Source organism: Carassius gibelio, chromosome A19, assembly GCF_023724105.1.
Source record: "Carassius gibelio isolate Cgi1373 ecotype wild population from Czech Republic chromosome A19, carGib1.2-hapl.c, whole genome shotgun sequence".
In the NCBI taxonomy this organism is placed as follows: domain Eukaryota; kingdom Metazoa; phylum Chordata; class Actinopteri; order Cypriniformes; family Cyprinidae; genus Carassius; species Carassius gibelio.
In genome coordinates, this window is record NC_068389.1 from 10,546,691 (window position 1) to 10,566,936 (window position 20,246).

General features: G+C 37.2%; 1 long non-coding RNA gene across 2 annotated transcripts; it reads left to right on the forward strand.

Annotated features, from left to right (window-relative positions):
• The first annotated feature begins 4,372 nt into the window (after positions 1–4,372).
• On the forward strand, positions 4,373–7,461 carry LOC127935029 (uncharacterized). Of its 2 annotated transcripts, none has more exons than XR_008147952.1 (3): positions 4,373–4,569; positions 6,424–6,727; positions 6,918–7,461. It is a non-coding gene; the product is annotated as an uncharacterized LOC127935029 (long non-coding RNA). The 2 variants fall into 2 exon arrangements; XR_008147951.1 differs by lacking the exon at positions 4,373–4,569 and adding an exon at positions 6,233–6,315.
• Positions 7,462–20,246: the final 12,785 nt, after the last annotated feature.

The window sequence follows — 20,246 nt, forward strand, 5'->3', positions numbered from 1 at the left end:
ACATATTTAGGCTATCTGTATTAGTCCAAATAAAAATGCTTGAAGATGCACCATCTGAGTCTATTTGATCGAGTGTATTATTGTAAAAAAAAAAATGAAATAAAAATAAAAATCACATCTAGACGACTCAGAGAACTAACAGCGAGTTACTTGGTGGTATTGGATTTATTTCCCTATTCCTAACTCTCTCCCGTGCAGACACAGTGCCTCTTATAAACGCACAAGCGCCTTTGTTCTTCTTTTGAAAGAAAAAAAAAATGTGTTGAGAAAAAGGGGAAATATTTATAAAGCTCGGAACGATTGTGTGTGTGTACCACCGCTCGTCCCTGAATATCGCCACAGAGACGAGGGTGATTATAGGAAATAAAAACAGCGGCGGCAGGCTCATTAGCATAATGATTTCCCCTCGCGCTCCAGTGCGCCAGAGAAGAGGAGGAGGAGGAGAGAGAGAAAGAGACTCCCAGTGCTCCTTAAGCATTTGAAGCATGTTAATAATCATTAAGTGTTTGAGTAGAGAGGAGGGGAAAGAGAAATCTGCGAGGGTTGACTGGTTGGTTCACCTGGGCTGGACCAAATTAACCTCTCGCCTCCTTTTCCGCCTTATTGCCGTCCCGCTGCAATAAGGGACCTATTAGCGCATGCTTTTAGCTGAGAGTGTTAGTGCTACCCTGCTATTGGCTGGGGCCATCAATAGCACACTATTGCTTATGATATAACTAAAGCTGCCCCCCCCCCCCCTCTCTCTCTCTTTCTCTCTTTCTCTCTCTCTTTGGAGATGCTAATGGCCTATCCTGGGAGATTGGATAAAACAGTACAGAAATCAGCTCATTAGCGGACACAGATGCTAAAGAGTGTGGTGTGGAATATCAACACTGTGCCTGACGCCCATGTCCCGTTTCTAGTCCTGCCAACTAGCTTTTGTGTCTGTCTCAGCTTTCAGAAAGTGACGTGCAGAGGTGCACTCAAGATTTATTAGCAGGTAATTCCCTTTTTATGCAATGGAATTCAAGTGTTCAGTTTAATTTTGTATCTGACCCTTTTTAAATCATGGACTGGTTTAAAGGTGCTTAACATACAGTAATGGCAGGCGTAAATCAATTTGACTTTGATAATCGGATACGATTTCTCATTCCCAGCAATTACGCCGGGTTTCATTTTGCATTATGGAAGAGCAGCTGTATATAATTTCCATGGCAACGACCCTGCTGGATTACCATTTGACCTTCATGTCTCTGGGCCAATTTTAATTGTCTCTTGTATCAAATTAAAAGCCTGTGACAAACTAACCGTAGCCAGACGAATCAACACATGATATGTTTGTGTTTACTGGAACCAGTAGCTCAAACCATCATCTATCCAAGGTAATGTATTTGCCTTTTGAAGTTGGAAAACACAGGAAGGAAATATCTGAGGTATTTGCAAGTGTTGTCTTTAGAGTATTTAGACCCCAACTGCACAGACACAACACTGCCACAAATATGGTTATTTTTATATGTGTGTATTTTGTGTGTGTGTGTGTATTAGCTTTCTTCATTGTTAAAAACTCATGGTTCAGGTCTCAGGAGTTTAAAAAGAAATAAAAATAAGAGGAAAGCCCCATACCTAATGTGCTTTTTCCCCTCAGCGCATAACCAAATCACATTCAAATGATGGAGTCAGTCTCACATGAGGTTCTCTGTGACGGTAATGAAAAATCTCCCTCTCATTTCCAAGTCAAACTCTTTTCAATCTGTCTATCCCCGATATTCATTTCCATATCTGTATAGTAAATATGGATGCAGATATGAACTCCATTTTGCTGTATTTGTCTGTGAAAAGGCAATGATCGGTCTTATTCAACCTAGCAGACAGGTAAAGACTCCGTTTCAGAGCAAATTCCCACAGCAACAGTTTTAATATAGTTTAAATCTAGAGTATAAAACACAGAGGAACCTTATGCATTAATCTTAGCACAATATGATCAGGTGATATTAAATTAATACTAATTAAAAAACTACAACAAACAGAATAATCTATAAACTTAATTTAATGTAATTTTAATTGTATACTAAGATTTGATTTTTTTAAATGAAAATATATAAATTTTTTACTATATATATATATATATATATATATATATATATATATATATATATATATATATATATAGCAAAATAGACTTCATTCTCAATAAATAAATATACTTTGTGAAATTCATACTTTGTGACTTAATTATTATTTGTTTTTTTTGCTACATACAAAAGCTTAGAACAATGTTCAGTTAACAGCAGACACCTTGTTATATTTATTTCCTTCAGGTGTTTAATGACTAAGTTTTTTTGTACAGCAATAAACACACACTGTCGCACACATTTACAGTCAGACTTTCAGAGTGGCTCAGGCGTGGCGTTCATTCAGATTCATGTATCATTGAACTTGAGGGTCTCCATCTGACATTCCCTTTCCTGAGCGCTCCTAAGCATCACCCCCAGCATCCCTCTTTCTCTCTCCCAGAGCTCAGCAGTGGGGACTGAGATTAGCCTAACCAGATTAAAGTGCTCTGATGCATTATTCCTCAACCTTTCCCTCCACTGCAAATCCACTCATGTGAAAATAATACACATCCCTGTGTCAATCACTCTGGCCTGACCCCACTGGGGCCAAAGCAGCATCAGCACCACTCTACAGTCATTACTAACTATGACAAATATCTCAGACCTCTGGAATCCACCACTGTAAACAGGGATGCATTTGGAAAAACTTCGAGGAATGCCGGTGGTGAGTACTGTCAGTTGGGGTAATGAAATTGGCCGTATATTTAATGCCAAAGGATGTTGAAATTCTGCCATGCAGCACAGAGATCTACTGACATGAGGTTGCCATGGAAATTAAGTGATGCCATATTTTGACATGATAATGTCCTGCACTGGCTGTCTGACTTGGGGTTCAGCGAGGGGGATAATCTATTCCTTCCCTTTGAGATGCTGGCCCGGGGAGTGGGGGAGAGGAGAGCCAGGAGAGCTCTTCTGTCTTCAATCATATCAGAGGAAAGCTCCTCCATTAGAGGCACAAAGACATCTGAAGTCCGAGAGAGAGCAGAGGTCTCCTCTTATTTCCTGTGTAATGTATTCTGGGAAAGCGTCTGGATTTATTCCTCCTGCAGAAGTCAGGAACCTGCGCGGGTCTGCTAGAGTCACTGCGTGAACATCGATATTGACACATTTGGACACATAAACTGGCTGTTTGTTATACTTCAGCGCGAGCACACACACACACACACACACACACCTGTATGGACCCCACAACCGACCGCTGTGTAAAGGCATTAATTATAGATAAGAAGCAGATGAAAGATTGATGACTGGTTGATAAAGTGTGTGCCATTCCCGTCGGCTCTGTAAAGACATCAGGAAGGAGTCTTGACTGCGTGACAAGACGGTCCAGAGGGAGCAACAGCCATAGGTGATGACATTTAGCATATACACCTTCTGCTTTCCCATCTGCAGGAATCAACCTGACCACTGATGAATATAAAGGCTTTGTAGCTCTTAAAATACATGATAGTAACACTTTTATTTGTATTTTTTTTCAGTAGATTTAGTTGTTGCACAAAAAACAGTTATGTAACCCTAGAATGCATGAAACAATTATTGTTAAAAGGGAGAGTTCAGCCAAAATTGTAAATTCTGTCACACTTTAGGCCTACAACGCATTTACATCACTGTTCCAAACCAGCATTAACTTCTTTCTTGCGAGTGGAACAAAAAAACGAGATATTCTGAAAAATATCTAGTGCACCACCCCCCCCCCCCCCCCTTTCCGGTGAAGTCATTGGTATCCAAAACTGTCTGACTTACATATTTTAAAAAATATCTTCTTTTATGAAAGTCATACAACTACACAAATGAGTAGACTAAATGATGACTATACCTTAATTAAAAAAAGTCATAAACCAAAGGTTAAATACTTCTTTTGATGTGACACTCTGTAACATGAAATGTAATTAACTGAATGAACATACCTTTTCTGAACCAGAAATAAAAAACCCACTGACGTAAAAAAAAAAAAAAAATGTCACCCGTTTACAAAATGTGCTTTGTTTTTAAAAGACAATTACTTAACTTTAACAGCGTTTTTCGTATCCCATTGTTTTTTTTTTTATTTTAAAATATACATTGTCTTCCGTCAGCCAAAGAATGAGAGACTGAGATATATATATTTATTTATTTATTTATTATGTTTCTTACATTGTGTGTGATATTTTAATAAGAATAGGCTTTCACACAAACTAAAACAGGTTTTCACTCTTCTCTGTCATCCTATTACAGGCGGGGAAAAACCCTTCAAGTCTTCACACATTCAATTTACTGTGAACCTCCCAAAGTCCCACACCTCTGACGTATTCACACAACTTGAAACCGATGCCTATGGTCATTTTTAAAAGTATGCATATAAAGTAAAAACATCTTTCAGATTATTAGCAGCACTTTGTTGTGGTAATGGGGAGCAGTGAGCAGCACTTATTGATTATGCCATAATCCTGCTGTAGTCTACACTCGGCAGAGAGGAAGTTATTTCTCGCGGGCACAGGTAAGCAACTTTCCTGGACAAACAGGCTCGTTTGTTTGTGACAGACTCAGAACATTCAGAGCTTTATTGAAATCCTGATTAAATGAAAACAGGCCCTAATCCGTCGGCGTCTGCTGGGTCGGTTTGCCCACACGTCTCTGTTAGACATTTGTAACCTAATTCTGTTTTGTTTCAACTGCAAGTTTAGCCGCAGGGTGTCTTGGCCAGGTTAAGCTAACATGACGTATCGCCAGGAATAGCTGCAAGGTGTGATATGTTGAAATCGACACTACTGACATGAAGCTTTAATTAACTCGGGGCAATAACAAGTCGGAAACTTGCTTCAAACTTTTACTTTTTACATTAAAATAATTACTTTTAATTGATGCGATATATATATATATATATATATATATATATATATATATATATATATATATATATTCATACATTATTACCTAAATGACTTATCATATTCGTCAGATGCCATCTGCATTGTTTGCATGGCACTGCTTACTCGTTTTACGTTTTTCGCTCAGGGTGTATTTAAAGGAAGTTAATATTGCAAACTGCTTGAAAAGGTGCAGTCATTGACTCCTCCATCGATTAGCTGCTGAGGAGAGCTCAGTGTGTTGCGACATCAGACTCCTCCTCTGAAAGAGAAGATCTGATGCTCTTTTATAGACACATCTCATGTGGGGATGACGGCAAATGCTATTCCTCAATTATTTACACCGCTTAAATGGCAGCCACTGCAGGGTGTCCATAAAGATTTTATTGTATTATTTTGCTGAAATGAAAATGTTCCATACAAGTTTATATTTATAGTCACCAGTGTTTCAAGAAATGTAGGCCTACAGTTGCTATATTTGCATGCATTGCTGTGGTTGTTGATAGTTTGAGAAAGTTGTATTTTTATGAACGTGGAAATAGTACACACAAGCATTAAAAAAAAAATGAATGTAGACATATAGTCATACTGTGCATTATGCACAGTGCATATTTTACGTTTGACGATGGGCAGTGTGATGGCTCGCTTACAGTCTGACTGTTCTTGTCGCAAGGCTGACCTCTATCTTTCAACCTTGGGATTGCATAGCGCCTTCACTTTAAATGTGGCTTAGAGGCTTTTACCCAAATAATTAAAATTAAACCCCAAACTTTTACTCAATTTTGAATGTTACAGAAAATTCAGAGTGATACACTAAATTGTAGTTATTTGACTGACTGTGCTGTTTGACAGCTTGCATGTTTAATAGCATGCAAATATTATCATTATGGATATGGACTGAAATTCCAAAGCTGTAGTGTAATTTAAGGTTTTAGACGTGTGTAGAGGGTCTGATCTGAATGAGATGTCAACAGAAAATCTTTCAGGATGTTACCCCATGGTGGAGTTCCGATGCTTAATGATTGAATAAAAACTAATTAGCTGAAAATGACTGAATTCTCTGAAACACAATGAAAGATGTCCATATCTTATTAGCGTGATATCCCAGTTAACAGGGAGCGTTCTCATAACTTTGGTTAATGTTCTAGCAAGGTTCTCTCAAACAACTGGAAGAATGTCCACTTCATGTTCACATAAACAACAACAAAGTTTTTCAACATTTTAAAAACTTGATGTTTGGAACATTCTGAGAATATTGAGAAATATATATAAAACTAAGACATATATTTTTTTCAGCTAGGACCCATCCAAAACAAGAATGAGCAGTGAAATGTAGAATGAGCAGTGAAACGCTGACTGTTCATTATATCATCACGGTTGGCTAAAGAGAAGATAATTAATTGAAAATATCCAGTACATTATATATTGTACATTAATAATCTAATACACCAATTTAATGCCTGACTTGTGTTTTACATGTAAAGCTGCCAGCGACACTGATTGATTACTCCACATTTAATTTCTCTTGCTGGGAGCAACTACATCTGGAACTGAGTGCACACACTTCGGAGGCCGTCACCTGTCAATCATTCCTGTAAATGATGATTCGGCCAATCCGGTGTCTGCTCAACCCCCTGCGAAGGAAACTTGTACTGTATCCACTCAGAACAGCCAGCTGCCAGTCAAAGCTAGTCACACACAGTCTTTTCCCCTGCTAGACAAAATCAGTCAATCCTCATCTCACAGTTTGTCCATATGGAATCAACCCTTCTGTCAATCAGACCGCAGGTCAGTACAGCCCAAAGATCTCAGCAGATGAAACCAGCCAATTCCTGTTTTTTTTTTCTTTCTCTCTTCCTCTCTAAGATGACTCTGAATCTATAAGGAACTGTGTTTTAATACACCTCCAGGCTGTTTAATCCTTTTGAAGAGGGTCGAATCAAATCACAATAGTGAATGTACTGATGTAATGTTACAGAATGAAGGCTGAGGTTGCTAACGCAGCAAGACCGACGCGTCCCTGAAGATCCTGGACTCTTAATTATGGTGAAATAATCGGTGCGTGCAGCGTAGCCTCGGGCTGCCAGCCCCAGAGGTGAGCTCTACACAGACACACGGAGAACACAGAGCAGAGAAGATACTGGTTCTGCTCTGAAAACGCTGTGTAGTTCAGCCAAAGTGGACAGGTTTAGATTCATCTGTGACAAAGGCATTAATGATCTGGTTTTAAAATGTCATTATAAAACACAATAGATGGCCTAACAGATATATCTGATTTTGTCAAAAAAAAAAAAAATCTTTCTCAGTGGAAATGTTATGAATGCAATGGGATTGAGTACACCTGTGGTTACTCTCAGGACATCTGTGTGAACTCACTTCATACATTCACTAAAAATCACCTTTGCACCAGTAGCTGAAGAAGTTGCCAATGCCATTTGGCTTGATATTTACATGCAATGCATTGACATTCAATATTCACCGTCATTGGTCGGATAACATATAATCCTCCCCCCAATTCACACTTTTTGGTAAAATCAGTCAAATACAAATGTCATACTTCTTGTGTTATCTGCAAATGGGGAGAATTTTTTTAAAGGATAATTCACCCCAAATTGAAAAGACTTTCACCATTTACACACCTCAAGTCATTCCTCAGGTTTTCTTTCTTCTGTGGGACATAAAGATAATGTTTTGAACAATGTTGGTGACCAGACAGTTTGGGGACCATTGACTTCCATTGAATGCATTAAATAAAAAAGAACGTTTACACTCTGAAAGTGGATGGAGATCAGGGGCTGTCAAACTCAAACCAACCTCTTAAAAAGTATCATACACGTTTTTTGTATGCTAATTCGAAGTCTTGATAGCCGTGTCAAAAAGAAACAGACTGACAGCAGTTGGTCGCCAATCATTTCTGCTATGGAAAAGAGCAGCTTGGACATTTTACTTTACGGCTGTCTTCTGTGGAACACAGAAAAAAACACACATGGGGGTAAGTGAAATTAATGAACAGTATCTTTTGGACATGTCGAAGTATAAAAGTATAACAAATCAAATGCTTTGCAACTATATAATAGCGATCTGAGTTAAAAGGAGTACATTGATAACAGTTACAGCCTAAAGTATCATAAATAAATGTCATTATAAAACTCCCCTTTCACTCAGCGTCTGTAAAGTTGACCTTAAACCAGTCCTTGTTTAAGACTCTCATCAACAGACGACTAGTTTTGGGTGCGGGAAGGGGCACTTTTACACCTTTTTTATTTTTAAAGTCATTTTAAGCAGCATAGCCCAACAGTTCATGTGCTGATCATCGCCTAATTAGGACCCGAAGTAGATAAATATCACGTGTGTTTTTTAAAACCGTATGCGACAGCAGTGGGAAACTCTGTATATTCATGCAGTGTGCACATGGCAGAAGAGTACATCCGATCAGAAGCTTGTGACATATAAGCACGCATATCAACCCGATCACTTTATTTAGCATTCATGTAAAAACTACGTTCGGATTTGTCAACCAGAATGAATTACTTCCGATGGAAGAGCAAAGTGTTGATGTAAACGCACCTAGTGTGTGATTATGTAAGATTTCCCATCACCAATGAGGGCGACTAAATGACAGAATATATTTTTGAGTGTTCCGTCCCTTTAAATGTACAATACTGATATCAATTCCAATTGAGAGGGGGAGGTCAATGGAAGCCCATTGAGTAAACCTCTTCATTTTAATGAGCACTGAGTTCCAGAGGTCTTTCCCGTTCACCAGCGTGAAGATCACACACACACATACACATATTATCTTCTGCTTATTGTGTTCCAGTCTGTGTCTTGAGATTAGGATTTAGTGATACCAGATCTCACCCTTTGAAAGTGTGTGAAAAGCAGCCTAAACATCCAATCTACATGCATTCATCCCCATGACTAATCTGCAGGCCTCTAATACTGTATGTCTGCCCTGGAAACAGAGGTGCACCGAGGACAAACATCTACTGCTGCTCCCAAAGCCCAAATGAAAGCAGATTAGCAGGGGCTTTATCTGAGATGGGGCTCTCCTGTTGCTCTTTTCTGTCCCAGATCCCTTCCTTCACATGCACATAAAGAGGAGATTTCGGGCTTTCGGCTGCGACTGTTTTTAAGGAAGTTTTGCTGGTCGAGACATCCAGAGATTTTCAGCACTTGTGCCGAACAATGGGTATGGCCTCCATCCCCCAACTTAACTGAGCCACGACCGATGGAGAGTCGCCCCTGCTCATATGAATGGATTTGGTAAAGGCCCCTGCTGGATGGGAGAGGGCAAGGCCTGACAGCCTGGTCCTCGTGTTCCACGATAGCCAAATTGGAGGTGCCCAATGGGGGGCCCACCTCCCCCCGGCCTCCGTCACGCTGAGATAATCAGGTTTGTGTGAGGAGTATGTGCTCTTTTGACAGTCATCATCCCCTCATTGATCCATTACACCCAAGCCTCTATTGTTCCCCAAAGTGTTTGAAATGCCTATTGGAGGAGAGGGGAGAAGACGGCTTTTCTCAGTCCTGTCAATCAAGACGGACATTTTTCTCACTGTTGCCATAGCCTGGGGTGAGAGGTCAGGAAAACACTGAATGTGAGTTGACGAAGCGATAATAATAGCGTATTTGGGACATCCTTTTCAACTGGGAATTCTGTGAACACACTAACACACAGTGAGTAAATGAAGACATGTTTGGATACCACAGCCCCGCTGTGAGACTGAGGGGGAGACAGCGGTGTTTGAAAACTAAATAGGCTTAGGAGATTTTTACCCATGAGTCTTACGGGGAAGCCCCCTTTGAATCTGTGACCCTGTGGAGGCTCTTTATTTCTGCTCTCCTGAGCTCTGCCGAGGAGCTGCAAGTGATCGACTGAATTGACTCCGGCCGAGAGCTTGTTGTCTTAGCTGTGATTCAACTCAGCGACTGCATTGCCTAGTCGAGAAAGGTTAAGGGGATTTTAATATAAAAGGCAACTTTTTGCAAAACTTGTGTGTATAAAAAAACAAAATAAAAATGAAACTAACTGATGTTGTCCACACAAGAATAGATATTTTTAGCTTTCTGTATCGGAGAGCACAATATATTATAGTATTTTGTCACAAAATCAAACTTAATAGCACCATTTATTTATTTAAAAGTAGTCATTTAATTAATTTATTTTTATTATCTATTTCTTATATTTTTTATGTATTTTTTAATTGCAGGCCTATAATACCATTAAAATTAAATTAATAGTTAAATATTTATTTATTTATCATCTATCTACATGTCTGTCTGTTTATTTAAAATGACATTTCATTGCTGAAATTAATCAATAAGCATTAATTGTTTTTTTTTTTTTTTGCTTGTTTGTTTGTAGGTCTATAACATGTTTTAATTTTTTTTTTAATGAATGAATTGCCATTAATGTACACAGTATTTATTTATTTAAAGGCCTATTTTTTTAAGTGATATTTTTTTTTGGGGGGGGGGGGGGGGTTATGCCTTTATTGTTGATAGGACAGTGTAGATACAACAGGAAAGCAGTGGAGAGAGGGGACTGGGATCAGCAAAGGACCACGAGTCGGGAATTGAACTACATACACACTAACCACAAGGCTATCAGCACCAATAGATAACATTTTATTTTTAAAATGATTAAGCATTAATAGTATGTGTGGATGGATGGATGGATTTGATTTCATTTGATTATGTAGTTCTATGACATTTTATTGCTAAAGTACACTTATTGCAATAACTAGAATAATTTAGCAGTAAATAAAATGCCAGACTCCAAGGCTGAAGGATGCTTTATGGTCCCAACAGCCCAAATTTAGCCATTCTTTTACATTTCACCATTGCACAAACCAAGACAACACAATGTCCCCATTGAAGATAATGAATGTGTTGCCTTGTTTAGAGTACACAGGACCCCCTTGATAACCATGTCAAAAAGAGGCCGGTGGTTGATTTATGACCCCAAAACATGGCCCTTGCCTCACAGAAGGATGATACAATTACCCCAAAATGAGTCTTGTTACTTTCAGCCAAGTGTCATGTTTGAGACGGAGGCTCTGTGGAGTCTGTTGTCTGACTGGGCTGTTTAAACCAGCGTTTATTACTCCTCCCCTTATAAATCAGTGTAGACAGTCCTGCTGAGGCCAGAGAGAGCTCGACTCGGTCCCACCGAGCACTTTGATATGGCTTCAGTTCTTGGTTTGTTTGCGTGACCCATCCATCTTTGCCGTGACACGCGGTCCAACCAAGCTGCAACTAGGTGGCAAAGAAAGTCCAAATAAAACAAACAAAAGATTTACATTCAATGCTAACAAGGCTGGTGAGATCCTAATCCTCGTGCTTGCAGCATGTGGGCGACTTTCTGCCGTCCTTCTAGGTTTCCTTCTTTTAATGATGCTGCTGTAGATCTGAAGCTGAGCTTATGCCACGAGACGAGTTTTAATAGTTTTACTATACACTATAAACTGTTACTGGGGTACTTAAAGTAATAATATGTACAATTTAGGGGTAAATTAGGTCAAAAGATATACATTGTAGTTTTTGCACCTTAGGATACAGCCCCAGTGACAGCTTTGTATCTTTTTACTGAGTGTGTAGGAACATAACCTGCTCTAACTATTTGGCAGACATTCATGCCCGAAAGTATTATCTCTATAATTTGAATATTTCTTCAAGTCTTTTCATTCTTATTGAATAAGTCATGTTTCACTATGTTGTAAAAGGCAGAGAATCACACACCTTTAAAGGTAATCCATATTAATGTGTCAAATTGTTATTTTGGTTAGCTAGCAATCATAAATAGCCTATGGGGCTATGTAAACTATATGTATGCTATAAATGTAATTAATTTAATTAATGGAAAAATATATTATCTTTTCAAAACTTCTTTGAAAATGTTGAAAACATGATGATTCTCTTTCTGAAATGTAAAAGTGCAAAGAACCCTTTATAGTTGAGAAAAAGTGCGAATATATTTAAAATAAAACTGACAGATATTTATTAAAAAATTGGCATTTTTATAACAAATACCACCCTTTGTTTATTTATTTATTTATTTATATTTATTTATTATTGTTTTTTAACCTGTTCTAAAAAATGTAAACTACATTGTTTAAACCTTGTTTTTTTAAATTATAATAATAAAAATAAATTATATATATCAAATCAGATATATATATATATATATTTGAATCATTTATATCAGAGACCCCAAATAAAAGTAGAAGTATTGTCATGGATAAATTACTGTTTATTCTGTGTGGGCACAAAAAAGTGGGAAATTGTTGACTTTGTATTATTTTACTAACTATAGTAATATATGACAATATATATGTAGTGAGAAACATTTTGAATGTTTAAAGTTTTAACTTTGATAGTGCTATAAAATACATTTAGTAAAATGTATTCCCATATTTTCTTGCGGCCCGGCGGTCCCCTGATCCCAGTTTGAAATCCCTCGAGTCACTATGCAGCAACTGGAACAATTTGTATTGCAGTGCTTATCATGTAGATGTTTTAAGTCATTAATGTGGGAATTAAGTGGAAAAATAAATGTCTGTTGGACATAAAGTGTTAAAGATTAATGCACCTCCAGTTTGATGCTTCTGAAATAGAGTATGGATTTTTCCCTCAGGCTGCAGAAACTCCTCACGGTGCGGTAATTGCAATCGCACAAAACAAGGTTGGTAGTGACAAGTCAGTGCTAGAGAGGACTTGGATGAATTCATTAGTGTGTGTGTGTGTTTGGGAGTAAGTGTTTGCATATGCATATTTCATGCTTCAGGAGGCAAAAAGAAAATTAACCAGCAATTTACCTTCTGTGTCTTCCACTGTAGAAGATGGAGACATGGCCTTAGCAGAATTACTAGGCTTTTACCTATATAACTGTGTGTGTGTGTGTGTGTGTGTGTGTGTGGGACTATATATTTAAATGTATGTTTTGGTGTGAGTTTAAAGTGTGGGAGGTGTCTGTGTGTGTATGTTATCATGTTGGCCAATAATACACCTCATTACCAGCTTGACTGCAAAATGATTACACTTGATAATGGGATACACACACACACACACATTATATTTTTCTCTCTCCGTCTCTCTCGCACACACACAGTCTGGCGGGGGTCTCGGTAATGGAGTCATTATAGGCTTCAGTGGTTTGAGGACTTATCACAGGATACAGGAAGTCTGCTGGGAGAAAAAAAAATCAAATGAGTTCAGCCAAGCACACAAAAGACCATTTCATTAAGCTCTGCCCCTATCAGCAGAAGATGGGCGCACCCTCGCCGGCCCCCCACGCCGTACAGGAATAGGTCATTTATTAAAGGGAGACTAACGGGATTGTGCTTTAATGTAAATGGCTCTCATCTGTTTGGGCTCTGTGTTTAAACCAGCCATTATTCTGCTCTTTACAAAGAGAGGGTGGGAATTATCTGACGGCTGTCAGTATGTCCATTTGTACGCAAGCTGTCACAGAGCTCACTGACCACAAAGACTATGATTATTCTTATATAGGTGTCAGCATATGTTGTATTCGTCATCCTTATTAATCAAATGACTTCCACTGAAGATATTATTCATGGGAATTTGTCTTTTATGAGATACATTTATATGGATGTGATCATATAGATTAATAGGTAACACATTAATAGGTGCTTATTAGCATGCATATTACTAGATTTTTAGCCATGTTTTAGTGCTAATTAAGAACATATTAATGCCTTATTCTACTTGACCTTATTCTACATCCCTAATCTTACCCAATACCTAAACCTAACAACTACCTTTCTAACTATTAATACGCAGCAAATTAAGAATTTATCGAGAAAAATGTCATAGTTAATAGTTAAAAAGGGTTACCTATTCTAAAGTTTTACCCTGATATCTATATGACAGCAAAATTATAATATATCAAAGACTCAAACTGTACTTGCAGATAAAATGATAATAAAATAAAAGGTCAGTGAAATGTACTCAGTCTATGTTATGTATTTAATATTTTATTAAAATAATGATTTTTCTTAACTCACTTAAGTACACTTTTAAACACTTTAAAAAGTAATAATGTAAAATTAGTTTTACTTTAAAGTACATATTTAAGTATTTTTTTTATCTATTGTTGTACTTTAAAATATACTTATTTTTATTTATTTTGACTAACAAACTAAAGCACATGTACTTGATTATAATTTTAGCTAACTTGAACTTATTTAGATATTATTACATTTAAAGTGAACATATTTTATATGTAAATTGCAAATGTGTCAAATATATTTAAATACATAACATACAAGTTTGAATAGAAATGACATTAAATTATGTTTTAGTTTACAATTAATTCTTGTCAGTCCATTTGGTTGTACGCTTAATTATGAAAATACATATAAAGGTGTACTTAAGTGGGTCAAGTTCAGCAAGTTGCATTTAATATAACATTTAAGTTAAGTATGTTAAATATTATTTCCATAATATGTACTCTTTTTCTCTTTAAAAATGTCAGGTAACCTGTTTAGGCAGCTAGAACTGTAAATGTTTTCTCAGAATAACCATTAGAATAATATTAATGTGTTTGTTTTAGTTTTTCGTCACTGTTTCATGTATTTGCTATATTTTGTGTTTTATATATAGGAATTTCTTTAAGTATTTGGAATAGTCTACATAAACAGCATCTCCATTTCTCATACAAACAGCACAGGATAACTTTTGTATATATATATATATATAAAAAAACAATTGTGTTGCTGAATTTCAAATAAATTATGGATTTTAATTTTGCACTTTGAATGGTTTTTTCTTGTTCTTCTTTCTTTTTTCCTTTTTTTTTTTTTAGCTGTGTTTGCATTGTGGTATTGCTTTTGGAGCTGATTCTGTATCGTGAATGCATATGTGATGCCTTAAAATGCTGCTACCTCTAGGTTTCGGAGTGAAAGAGTGTCATTTGATCATCCTTTCATCTCTTCCCCAGTCAGTGCTTTATGTAATTGAGTCATATTAACCCCGGCCAGCTTGAGACTGGCCCAGCCACTGGTCACATAAACAGTTGGCGGGTGTCCTGTTTCTCTTTGGCAGATTCTCCATGCGCTCTAGGGGTGCGATATGGATAAGGAATACTAGATATCAGCTCATTTTCAGAGGAACGCTACTCTCGAATCATAGTGACCCTCCTGGGAATAGAGGGAAGTCGAGTGGTATTGACTGCTGTCTGTCTCTGAGGGAGGTCAATAGACAAACACCAGGTAATTTATCCACCCATCAGTGACTCAGTACTGCATAAAAAAAAAAAGAAAGAAAGAAAAGAAAAGCACCACAGAATGCATCGCTGCTGCGAGGTTACGGGACAGTTTCTTATCACAGGCTAACAGATGTATAACTGGGCGGTCTAAAAGCGATGCTGGGATCAAATGGTGTGCTGACAAGCTGTCCGCTAGTTGTCCGAATAATTTGAGAATCATTAGTGTCATGGGATACCCCGTGAGTGAGGAGAAGGATGACCAAATTGAGGTTGAAGCATTGAGAGTGTGTGGGACAGGTGTCTAGACTTTGGTGGTCTGTGTCTGGGGGGGTTTTATGTCAGGCTTCTTCTCTTCAGTACCTTTAGTAAATGTGCTCAGGAAGCTGCATCACTATTGACAGGGACAGAACTGAAGCAGAACTGGGTTAAAATGTCAAAAAGTGATCGTTTAATTTGTGGAGGCTCAGTGGTGCGTTCTTCTGGTAGATTTACCTGTTGTGTAACATTTAATATTTAGGCCTGTGTATACATAGTTATGGTTATAGCAGCAGTCTAACATCTGTATTAACTGTTGTTTAAATATGTAGGTAATACGAAATGGGTTTTGATGAAAAAAAAAATAAAGCTGTTCGAAAAAACACAACTGCAATATAATAAATGAAATGAAATAAAATATGATCTAGAAGAGTGATTATTGCTTTGATATCTTTTCGGGTACTGTTGTATTTGAGGTTGATTTTATATTTTGTTACGATTTCAATTAAAGAGCATTTAATTGATGATTTAAATGATGGATGGTTGATTAAGTTAAACTGTTGGCATACATGGATGGCGCATCGTGCCTTTAAAAACACTTATGTCCTCATAAAGATATAAAAGGGCCTTTAAAATAATTTCCTGGGTAAAATATAAAGTTAATTCATGGCGTTTTATTTTGTTTGTTTTGGCTTTGTTCGATTTTTGCATTTTTATGCCTAATTTTACAAACATACTTTTAATGACTGTGGTACACAAGGTGCACATCAGCGACAACACTACAGAATTCAGACTTTGACATCTCTCTCAAAATAACACTGAGAATAACACTGCCATGTCACTGAGTGTATGTGTATGTGTATGTGCTGGAGAGAGGGAAAGAGGGAATGTGTGATTCAAATGCTGATTACATTAGTGTAGATGTAACCTATTAAACAGTGATATTGATCATATTGATCATATGTCACATGCCACATGAACTCACACAGGTTCTTCAGTACACTTCTCTTCTTCCGAAGGAAGTTTGTGGTGTTACTCTGCCTGATTGAAGATCTCATTACACATTTCCTCTCCATTACAGGCTTTATAGCTTATAATGAACTGTACAACCTGTTTAACCTATAATCACATTGCACAGTTAATGGCAGGATGGTCGATTATCATCTCCAGTATTATGATCTGGAACATTACTCAAACTGGCCAGAAGGTGGCGCTTGAATTCAGCATGTGATATTTGACTCTTTCCATCTCTTCACCTCCACTACTCAAGAAAACACATTCAGTTTTCTGGTTAATGTATTTTTATCAGTAAACTACCAGCAGCAGTACTGCAAACGAGGTTTGTTTTTATATAAAAGTATATTTTAGAGGAGACCGGGGCTGATCTGAAAAGTTTTTGCTCTTTGTTAAATAGCCCTATAGACTAAAGTTCAAAGTTAAATAAAAATGCACATATATGCCGCAAAACAACTCACAGATTGTGTTTATTCATGAGGTTTGTTTTGCTGTTGTGCCAAGCAACTCCAGCATGTGGATGGTTGGCACAAACTAAACATTTTATTTTAAACACTACTCCACTTTTACACCAAACATTTATCTTATATTTATGATCTGATATTTGTGTTGTATGATGAATTTCATATAATTTGACCATCTTTGAAATATTTTACAGTAGCTTTAACAATTTAACTACTAACTACTAAACTAGTGGTATACATTATTGTTTATTCTGACAGAAAAATAGTAAAATTATCAATATCAACATGTATTAATGTTATCTTAAAAGAATTAATGAGACCACGTATGAATCACAAGTTAGCCATCTACCAACCAACACTGGTCTCCCCTAATATATCCAAACCATGAACAGAGCATGAATTTATTCCAGTTTTTATCATTTTAAACCGAAAAATAAACTTTTGTTATATGGTTTTTAGGCTGGCCAAAAGATAAAGAAATACGGAAAAAGCGAGAGAGAGAAAGAGAGAGAGAGAGAGAGAGAGAGAGAGGCAGGGAGCAAGATAGAGCAAGTGAACGCGGGACAGACTTTAGATAGTAAAAGAGGCTAAAACGTTTTTCAGCTAACATCGGTCCCAGTGGAGGATGGATTGACTGTGGGTGAATAATACATGGCTGGTGAGGGAGTAATGAAGTGGAAGTGATGGGGAGGAATACGCTGCTCTCAGTGGGATGGGGAAATGCATACTTTAAAGAGCTCTCGCTCTCTCCGTGGCACTGGCCTGGAAAACAAGCCAAGCAGACGCACATACTCTCCCACAGCCGTTCCTCTGGATCTTCAAGCAGCTGTCCGGATTGTGTTTGTAGCTTCACTCAGACATCCGCTGCTCGTATTGTTTCACCATCAGGCTTGACGCTGCTGTGCTGGCCTTCAGCGTTCAGTGAGCATCGCCTTGACATGGAGTGCATAATGAAACCAAACAACACAGATTAGGCACTGACAAATATATATATGAATGTAGACATGTAGCAGATCTGTTAAGCGTGCTTGAGTGCATTGTCAGTTCAGCTGTTAGAATTCACTTCAGATCAATGCATTTAATGCTTTCTGGCTGTCATTTTGGAGACATTTAACAGCATGGTAATGCCTAAAAAATATGCAATATATATGAGTAGTACTATACCATATACTGAATGATTATGGTATGTATATGGCACTCGAAGGTACTTCAAAGATTACTATAGTAATACCATGTACAACATCCTTTCTAAATGAAATCTACAAGAAATTGGTCTAAGGTCTTTATATAAATGTGGAAATTACAGACCCCAGACTACCTCTAGAGAAGATAAAAAACTTTTTCCATACATTCACTATTTTGAGCTCCATATTAGACTTCCTGTAGTGGAAACAACATGACTCCATGCTCATTTAGATAAAAATGGTGTATTAATAGTATGAGTCAAGTGTGATCCTTAGGTTCCTGATTTGATTTTAGTATGAACATGGAGTATAAATATGGCTTGGAATATTTAGATATGAGAATGAAGTAAATTGGACTTGTTGATGATAAATGTATTTAAAACACAAATCTTACCTGATAAATAAATAAATAAATCTTTACGGTTTCATTTATGTATGACTGACAATTCCGCATCACATTAAGTTCATTAGTTTATGTAAAACGGTGTAATCCAAATGGATGAAACTGTATATGCAAATTGAAATACAAACCTGATTCCAAAAAAGTTGGGACACAGTACAAATTGTGAATAAAAACAGAATGATGTGGAAGTTTCAAATGTCAGAATACAACATAGATGACATATCAAATGTTTAAACTGTTTAAAAATAAGTTGATTTTAAATTTCATGGCATCAACACATCTCAAAAAAGTTGGGACAAGGCCATGTTCACCACTGTGTGGCATCCCCTCTTCTTTTTAGAACAGTCTGCAAACGTCTGGGGACTGAGGAGACAAGCTGCTCGAATTTAGGAAAAGGAATGTTGTCCCATTCTTGTCTAATACAGGCTTCTAGTTGCTCAACTGTCTTAGGTCTTCTTTGTCGCAGCTTCCTCCTCATGTTGCACCAAATGTTTTCTATGGGTGAAAGATCTGGACTGCAGGCTGGCCATTTCAGTACCCGGATCCTTCTTCTACGCAGCCATGATGCTGTAATTGATGCAGTATGTGGTCTGGCATTGTCATGTTGCAAAATGCGAGGTCTTCCCTGAAAGAGAGGACGTCTGGATGGGAGCATGTGTTGTTCTAGAACTTGGATATACCTTTCAGCATTGATGGTGCCTTTCCAGATGTGTAAGCTGCCCATGCCACACGCACTCATGCAACCCCATACCATCAGAGATGCAGGATTCTGAACTGAGCGCTGATAACTATTTGGGTTGTCCTTGTCCTCTTTAGTCCGGATGACATGGCGTCCCAGTTTTCCAAAAGGAACTTCAAATTTTGATTCGTCTGACCACAGAACAGTTTTCCACTTTGCCACAGTCCATTTAAATGAGCCTTACACACAGAGATTGTTTCAGATTCTCTGAATCTTTGGATGATATTATGCACTGTAGATGATGATAACCTCAAACTCTTTGCAATTTTTCTCTGAGAAACTTCTTTTGTTGCAGCACTTACATAAATGTTGATCCTAGTTCTTATGTGGTTGAATCACATTAAGCCAATTTTAACTTAGAAACCAAGGCCAAAAACAAATAATTTTGTTGTTGAATGATCTTAAGAAGTCCAGTCCTTTTTAAAGAAAAGCCAAAAAATGTTTGCTTCATAAAAATCCAATGATACACTTTACAGTTTAACCAGAGGATAGTTTTCTGGCAGAAAAGTTGATTTTTTTTAGGGTGACAATATCAAACATATAAATGTAAATTTATAATAATTAAAATTTTAAAAAGATGAATTAGACTGTAAGTGTTATATTTTTATTATGTAAGAGACCATTTCGGATTAAACAACTTAGTAGAATGAATCAAACTTATGAGAGAGAGAGCCATTTAGGACGAAACGATTCAATACAATGAACTGAACTTTAAAGTGCTACATAATATAGAGAGCCGTTTATGATGAACGGATTCTCTGAAATTAATTGAACTTTCCAGTGCTATGAAAGAGCCATTTATAGCAAACCGATTCACTTGAATGAATTTTAATTTCCAGTGTTGATAGGAGTGTTTGGGATGATGGAAATCAAAAATAAAAAAGTAGTCTCTTATTAGTAGAAAAGCTTTCAGTCAGTTGCTCTAAAACATCACATATTCTGATGTTTTGTTTATGGGACTTAACTAAGAAGTTTAGAAATGCAAGGAAGTCCTCCGCGGATCTCACAAAAGATCTC